Source organism: Rattus norvegicus, chromosome 2 (genome assembly GCF_036323735.1).
Source record: "Rattus norvegicus strain BN/NHsdMcwi chromosome 2, GRCr8, whole genome shotgun sequence".
Lineage (NCBI taxonomy): Eukaryota > Metazoa > Chordata > Mammalia > Rodentia > Muridae > Rattus > Rattus norvegicus.
This window is the reverse complement of record NC_086020.1, coordinates 205108321-205116947: the sequence shown is the minus strand read 5'-3', so window position 1 is coordinate 205116947 and position 8627 is coordinate 205108321. Positions and strand designations below refer to the sequence as shown.

At 33.9% G+C, this 8627-nt stretch overlaps 1 non-coding gene across 1 annotated transcript; it reads right to left on the bottom strand.

Moving 5' to 3' along the window:
• Positions 1-3424: 3424 nt before the first annotated feature.
• On the bottom strand, positions 3425-3555 carry LOC120101255 (small nucleolar RNA SNORA18). The gene has a single exon (XR_005501631.1). It is a non-coding gene; the product is annotated as a small nucleolar RNA SNORA18 (small nucleolar RNA).
• Positions 3556-8627: the final 5072 nt, after the last annotated feature.

The window sequence follows — 8627 nt, the reverse complement described above, 5'->3', positions numbered from 1 at the left end:
ACAATGCTAACATGATGGTCCTATTATGGGTAAGGTTGTTTTATTATTATTATTATTATTATTATTATTATTATTATTATTATTATTATTATAGATATGAATGAGAGAGAAAACATCAACCGGAGAGGCATCTGGAAGTATCCAGACAAGAAAGAAAGACAAGCCGACATTGTCGGCACCAGGGAAGCAGGAGATTATGAAAACAATAGTGAAATACCAAAAGATAGATCATAGAGCAGAGCAAGAGAAGTAAATAGAGATAGGGAGTGGGTGAGGGAATAGTAAAGAACATGGATGATAAGGAGGGTGAGTCTCTGAGGGAATGGGATAGACAAATGACTACCTTGTAGCCTTTGAAACACATTCAAAGACTTGTGAATTGGAACTGAGGAAGCCTGGAAGCTTGAAAGGGCTTCGATATGCAAGCACAGTTACACGTCAATGGAGCCATGTATCTCTTCTGCCAGACTAGGGGAAATGACTCCTTCTGACTGATGGTAACTAAATTCACAAATTCCAAAGGGATGCTAGCTCTTACCTCACCACCAGAAATCCTATAGGCAGTTTGATCTCATTTTTGGATGTTCAGACAACCTGAGACTTGACACTTATAACGAGGTGTTTCATTGAGGATTGTGCTATTCTTACCTACAAAATGACAAAAAAAAAAAATTACATCACCTTCATTGTGCTATTATATGGGTTAAAGTCACATGTTTTATGTGTTCTTAAATGCATTACATTTTTAAGGTACATTATTTAGAGTACAGTAGGTGTTTAATAAATGGGGGGAAATCCCATCTCTTAAAACTATGCAGAAAATAAAATTCAGGGGACCGGAAGACATTATTTTCACTCTTTTATTTGCTAGTTGTGTTTTCAAGGAGGCACCCTCCCCCACCAAAAAAACCATTTCTGTTTGCTTATGAGTTGAGGATTTTGGAGAGCATAATGGGCATCAGAAAAGGATGTATAAAGGCCTCCTTTTGTCATTATGCCAGAATTTGAGAATGTTAGGAGGTAGTTTCCTGAGTCCAACCACTTCAGGAAAGGTCCCCCCTTGCTAGCAGGATCAAAACTGAGGTCACGTTCAATGTTATAAAATTTGCCTTCCTAGACATGGTTCAGATCGGGAACTGCCTGCTTCCCTGTGTGCACAGAAACTAAAGCTTTCATTATAAGCTCCTGCTTCTGAGGTGAGTTTTCGCATATTGCACCTGAACCCAACATTGCCTTCTGTTAGATATCTCCATTCTTGTGATAGTCACACAGGAACTAGAAGTTGACTCTGGATGGTCTGACGATGTGGAGTTAAGGGAGAAAGAAAAGGATATAAAACTTTCTGGGGTATAGCTTTTGATCAATCAGCTAATATGCAACAGTCTTTCTAAGCATTAAAAATTATCTCAGGCGTACCTTAAATCAGAGACATTTAGTTGTTGTATACATGACAGGTGACTGGGAAGAGTGTGGTAATAAACAAGAGAATTAATTTCTCAGTTATTTTCTTGATTTTTCTGAGATTGCAAGTGTGATTCCTTATTTCACATGGAAAGACATTCTAGAAAAAAGCAGGTCCAGTAATACAGCTCAGTAGTCAAAGGCACCTGCAGCGAAGCCCAGTGAGCCAAGTTCTAGCCTCAAGATCCACATGTTAAAAAGCTATTACCAACTCAAACTGTTCCAAACCTCCACATGTGCACAGAGGCACAGGCACCTACCTTCAAGGGACACATATATAAATAAATAACATGTAGTAAAAAGACAGAAAGTAATTCATTTTATTCTATTTTGCTTTCAGTTCTATAATAATGCAAAAGAATTATGTTGTGAGGTAATTGAAAAAATGGTAAATTAATCACATCGCTAATTAACAAGATGCACTTCTTGATAAACTATTCTTATAATTAAAACATAATTTAAAATTTGCTTAAAATTGTAAGACAAATTAGCATAGATGACATAATAGATTTGAATGTTTTTAGTGGATTTTATCATTTGACTTTAATTCTGTCCAAAATCATTATTTCCTTCAAAACAATGAACACAAATACAGTCGTAACTTTTGTGTATAAAATTGTTTCTTTGTAAAAATTCATTTATTCTGAATAGCAATAAACTAAGAAGAAAAATAATCTTTATTATAGAATCCTTCAAACGTTGGGCTGCAATAAATTAGACTATTTTTAAAATATAAGAATTCAAATGAAACTGGACATTGATTAAGACAGGGGTTATGTTTGAATATTGTATATGCTAACAAAAACCAGGTTAAAAAGCATATCTGCTGCAAAGTATTGCAATCTCACAGCTTAGGTATTGGCTTTCAGACAATTCTTTGCTCAGCCAACAGCTTCCAAGCCACAGCTTGTGTCATCATCCACAGACTGCATGGTGGAAGCCAGATTTCCCAGTGAAAGTGTCAACCCCTCCCCCCTCTCTGTTTCTTTGTCTCTCTTTGTTTCTCTTTCTGTTGCTCTGTATCTCTCTCTCTCTCTCTCTCTCTCTCTCTCTCTCTCTCTCTCTCTCTCTCTCTCTCTCTCTCTCCCCCCCCCCGTCCCTCTCTTCCCAAGTATGCCCAACTGGCTTCTCTTCTCTCTTTCTGTCCATTTTCCACTGCTTCCCCCATTCCCTGCCTCTATCCCCTTCCAGGTCCCAGTTCCCTTGCTCCACAATAAATCTTTATATTAGGTCTCTTCCATGGCATGATTCCCTGGGGGAACACCTTGCCGTGGGCCTGCCAGGTATTCCCTCACTCCTGCCACAATATATTACAATTATATCGCCACATTATATTTCATAACCATTTGAGCTGTAGTCACTTTTATAGATAGATATTGGGGCTAAAAAATTGACACAGTCATTAGATTGTTGGAAATACTAAATATAATATTGCATGGATCAAAATTAATCAGTGGCATGACTGTGTAACAAATGGAGTCTGTGGCCAAAATATGAGTAATCATTTATTACTTTTAGGATCAGTGTTAATATCCATATTTGGAACAGCATTTTTCTTTTTTTTCTTTTTTAATGTATAAAATTATTTATTGTCAATAAATTTTTATTTAAGTGGTTGGTTTGATTTCTTTGCTGTCCATCCAGGCACTCTGAAAATAGCCCTTTCTCAAGGGCATCCAGTTGTGCTTTTTAGCCCTCTTTTATCTGTCTTTTCCAACAGTCATTGGCAACTTCTAAGTTCTTAGCCAGAAGATTTGTGGATTTCTTCAATTTACTTTAATTTAGGGACCCTTCTTCAATTAGCTTTAAAAACCATTTTAAGGTAGGTTTTCCTTGTGACACCCAACATCTCTGTAGAGTCTTTCATGTCCATTCCTAACACTCAGAATCCTAATCTTTATGAAGGAAATGCCAGTGCTTCTAGAAACAAAACCAAAATTGCACATCAGTTTTGTACTTTGTTAGCTGTCTTGTAGTTCCTTCCCACAGACCTAACAAACAGTCCTGCGAGTCAAGCAAAACCACAAGTTACTATATGAGGCGTTTCCAACGATGTGTGGCTACTAACGAAGCCCCATCGGGATAGACCTCAAAGGAACAGCATTTTTCAAAATCAGAATTTCCACTTCATTGCAAAATTTATAGAATGAAGAAGCATATGATTTATAGTCATCTCATTCAATAAAATATACAATAAAATTCCTTCATTGTATGAAACTCTATACCAAAAGCAAAGGGGATTTACCACATTTTTTCTTTAAATCGTGTAAGTTCCAATTTGTTCTGGTCCTTTGTGTCTTGAAGAGTAAGTAAATGCCAATAATTTAATAATACACAAACTCTTAATAGATACAGGCTTATTCCGATTTTATATTTCTTCTCCTGTGAGTTATCATAGATTGTATTTTTCATGCAACGTTACTCACAGAATTCTTTTTTGTCCTTTTAGTGTCTGTGGGATCTGCAACAGTTTTTTTTTTTCATTTCATTTGATACTGATTTTTTCTTGCTTTCTCTTCTCTCTGTGATTTTTGTTTTTCTTCTGAGATTGTAATGGTTTGTAGATTTTTTTTTTCAACTGAATTAAACCGAAGAAAAAGATCTGGGTGATTAGTTTATGTTGGGGAGTGTCTGTGAGGAAAGTTCTAGAGAGAGTAGATTGTGAGATCATTAGATTCTCTTAAGCTCATCCTCATCGTTTTTTTTTTAATTTTTTTTGGTTATCTTGTTTTTTAAGATTCTATGATTTAAACAACCTATGATTTAAACATACCCTAACACCACAATGGAATTGGAAGCATATGCAAAATAAATAATGCCCAAGATATGTGTAAGAAAGCATTTTGGTTATAACAAGTCAATCTCATTGGCTCAGAGAGCTAGATTTTGGTTTTGTTGGGTTTTCAATAATTGTTTCCTACTTTTAATTTCATTGATCTTTGAACTTTTAAAATAATAATTAAAAAAAGAAACAATAACACACCATTTCCCTTTTCTCTTTCCCCCTTCCAACCTCTCCCATGTACCATCTACTTACTTTCTTTAAATTCATGACCTCTTTTTTAGGAATTATTGGTACAGGTATCTTTAGAACAAATACGTTTTTTATTGTTTGAATACTTCATACATGTACACAGTATGCCCTGCCCCACCAGCTCCTCGGAATTCACACTCTTCTACTTGGGATTAGACTTGCTTTTGTACAGTTCTAAAGTGACTGCTTTTCAATATAAATGTTTTCTAATACAGACCTCTATTGATATAGATTTCCTTTGAGCAGGGTTTTAATTACACATTTTTATTTAATGCTACACATTTGAAATTTTGTATTCTTAAAAATCTCATCGCACAAAGTTGTGACTGATAATAGATTGAGTAAATAATTACCATCTTTAATATTACTTATATCAATTTATTTTTTCCTAATATTTATCTTCTAATCATTTTTCTTATGTTTTTAAAGAATTTCTATTACATTGTGTTTCTGATTTCTTAGCATACAAGCAAATTCCTTTTGTTCCTCGTAATTGATTGTGTTATATCGTAATCTTTCCTGCTTTAGCAAATTGGTTTATCTATTTATCTATCTACCTATCAACCAATTTATTTACCTATCTATCTATTTATTATAATTTGGAGTGATGCTTATTTTTTTAATATACAACTAATAACTGAATATAGTTCAAAGTGAATTTATTATTAAAATATAATACACAAATTGTACATCCAATTAAAATTTGCTTTGCCAGTTTTCTGACTGAGAGAATAAAAAATTATAGAGATACCTGGAACAATAAACAACACTCAAAACTCATCAGCCTCATATAAGAATGAGCAATATGGTTTGAAATTGGACATAAATCATAATGAAGCTCTTCACCGGAGGTATTAATGGATAACATGAAAGGATGTTCAAGAGCATTAGTCCTCAGTGTACCACAAACAGATCCTGGTGTCATATCACAACACATATGTCAAGATCGCTAAAAGGAAAAGTAGGTCACAGTGCACATTGTTGAACAGCATACTGAAGACCTACATCTGAACCAGTTTTTGTTGGCATGTAAAAAAAAATTTACTAACAGTCTTGAAAATAAGATTGCATTTCTTTTAAGCACGAAACATAAACAATACATTCTTAAGTAAGTAACATTTAGCGATAGCATCTTGGTGTATTTATTTTAGAAAGTCAATACGTATCCACAAAACACCTGCTCCTCAATTTTGCAGTTGCTTCATTGGTAATGGTTATGAAATAGAAATAGCCAAAATATCCATTAATAATGTATTGGATGCTAATGTGTTACACACATATACAATAGATTTTGTTCATCGAGATAAAGGGCAAACCATTGGTATATGCAACCACTCAGATAGGTGATCAGGACCAGTAGAAAATTATCAATTGGACATTAGCAAAATGAAATAAGAATTACATTACTGGATCCCATGGATTAAAGATAGTGAACGTGAGAATTTGACTGATAAAAAATAGCCCTGAGAGATCTTTATCCCTAAGCAGTGGTTCTGTATTTTAACATGAATCTGGGGGCTGGGGATTTAGCTCAGTGGTAGAGCGCTTACCTAGGAAGCGCAAGGCCCTGGGTTCGGTCCCCAGCTCCGAAAAAAAAGAACCAAAAAAAAAAAAAAAAAAAAAAAAAAAAACATGAATCTGCATTGGCCATAAAATGCCATAGAAATATAATTGAAACCTTGTCATGAATCTTAGATTATTCAAGAACAATTTTTATTAAAAATAGTTTTAAAATTAAATATATTCTGATTTTAATTTCCTATCGCCCAATTCTTCATAAATTCTCTACACTTCCCAACATAGCCAAATTCACACCTTTTCTTTCTGTCTGCATTAAGATTAAATGGGCATTAATAATAATAATAATAATAATAATAATAATAATGTAAAATTAGAATAGAAACAAACTGGAGAAAAAAGAACAAAAAATGCTCAAGAAACACATATAGGCTCAGAGACACAGAGATAGACACAGACACACTTACACACAGAGGCATTCTATTAAAACCGAGAACCAGAAAACATCATATATATTGATAGGACCTACTAAACAAACAAACAAACAAACAAACAGAAAAGCAAAACAAAACCAAAAACATGGCAAAGAATTGTAAGGCAAAGAATCTCAAGAACATTTGCAAATAACTGAAAAAGATAAGAATCTCCAATTTATCACCTTGTCAAAAAAAACTTGTGAAACTTCTCCTGAAAAAAGTCCTTGTAAAGAAGAAACCAGTAATGACAGTGATTCATCAACTGTGTTTTATAACACACACAAATTAGGAGCAATAAAATATAATGTGAATTTTGTATTGCACAGTGTGATGGTATAGTGTGTTAAATCAAATTTTATATGATTGGTATTTTACAGTCCAATTTTAGGTAATATTCATGATGCACTGAGGCTTACAATATTTCAGGCAAATTCCAGTCACCATTTTATTGCCTACATTTTACATATAACCGAACAAACCAAGAGGCAACATAAATTATTCTAGAATAGAGTACAAATATAGTGCACATTTGGAAGACTTAATTCCAGTTGTCTTAAAGTTATAGTCACTGTTGAAACATGGAAAACCATAGAAAATTTTATGTTTACATTCCATTGGTCACAAAATAGATCTGTTTTATAACATTACTGGAAAATATTGACCAAGGACTTTGAAGCTGAGCTAGCCTTCATGTTAATCAAGCTTAGGAGAAGGATTGAGCCTGATTTCTTCTTTGTGCTGAAGCCTATGGATTAAATAGACTTCAGTGCAAAGTTGAGCTTGGCTCCAGCTAATTCCCAATAAAGAGGATAACAACCTGTACCTTCTCTGTAGCAGCTAGTACACCCCTCACTCCAGCAAATATTCATAGTGACCTTGGAAGATACAATCTTCTTTTGAATAATGATAATAACTTCATACAATCATCTTTGATATCCTTGGTAGAATAAATCTTGAGTTAATGATAATTAGGCTTTAAACAAAATAACTACTAAAGTTCATTTAGAAAAAGAGATCGGTATAGTATATTATCTCTAGACATACACTTCTATGGTGAACTGCATCAGCAAAAATCCATCTCAGATACTTTTAATTTCTGAAGTTGAATTTCTTTCATATTGTGTAACTCAGGTCATATGAAAGTATATCCTGTGTGAATATTGTTTTTAACATGCCGCAGGGCTAGGATCCCAGTTTGTCACCTTTAAACCTTAACATTTAGAATAATAGATAATACATTTTATCAACACCGTCTCACAAATCAATGCTGTAAATATCAATACTTCATTAATAAGCCTCTTATGTACAATTGTGTGCCCTTTTAATGTGGTCTTCATTTGATTCTTGTCATATTAACCTATCAATTTCTGTTATTTTAGCTTTGATATTATCATTACACAATGTCTAACTACATATTCTATTTTTCAACCTCATCTTTGTAGTCCTCCAAAAGAATTCGAACTTATCAGAATTTTTACTTTCTTATGAAACTATTTTCTTTTTCTTAACCAACCAGATGCTGCTTGGATTTGTGTTCAACAGTTCAGTATCCAAAACACCCTGCATCCCACTCATCACAAGTGCCTTCAACATTCTTTCTCATCCTTTGTTTCCCTTACAGTAACTCAATGAATTCAGCAATAAATCAAACTCATATTTCATAATTCTAGTTCGTGACTATATTGCTTAATATTTTAGTGGTAGTCAATCAAATTGGTAATTTGCTTCATTAAAGTCATGATGTCTGGTTGGGGATTTAGCTCAGCAGTAGAGCACTTGCCTAGCAAGCGTCAAGGCCCTGGGTTCGGTCCCCAGCTCCAAAGGAAAAAAAAAGTCATGATGTCTAGAAAACTTTTAATTTCATGCCTCATTTTTAATCGATTTCTTTTATCATGTTCATTTTTTGGTATTTTTGTATATTTTACATACTTCTCTCAGATATGTACCTGGCAAAGATAACTTGAGTATCCATTCTTACAAGTGGGTGATTATTTTATTTGTCACTGGATATCACCCTGTCCTTTTACTGACTTCAGAATAATTCACTTATCACCCTGTCCTTTTACTGACTTCAGAATAATTCACTTATACACTCTCCACCATTTTCCTAGCTAGTAAAATTGTAAGAAGGTGGACAT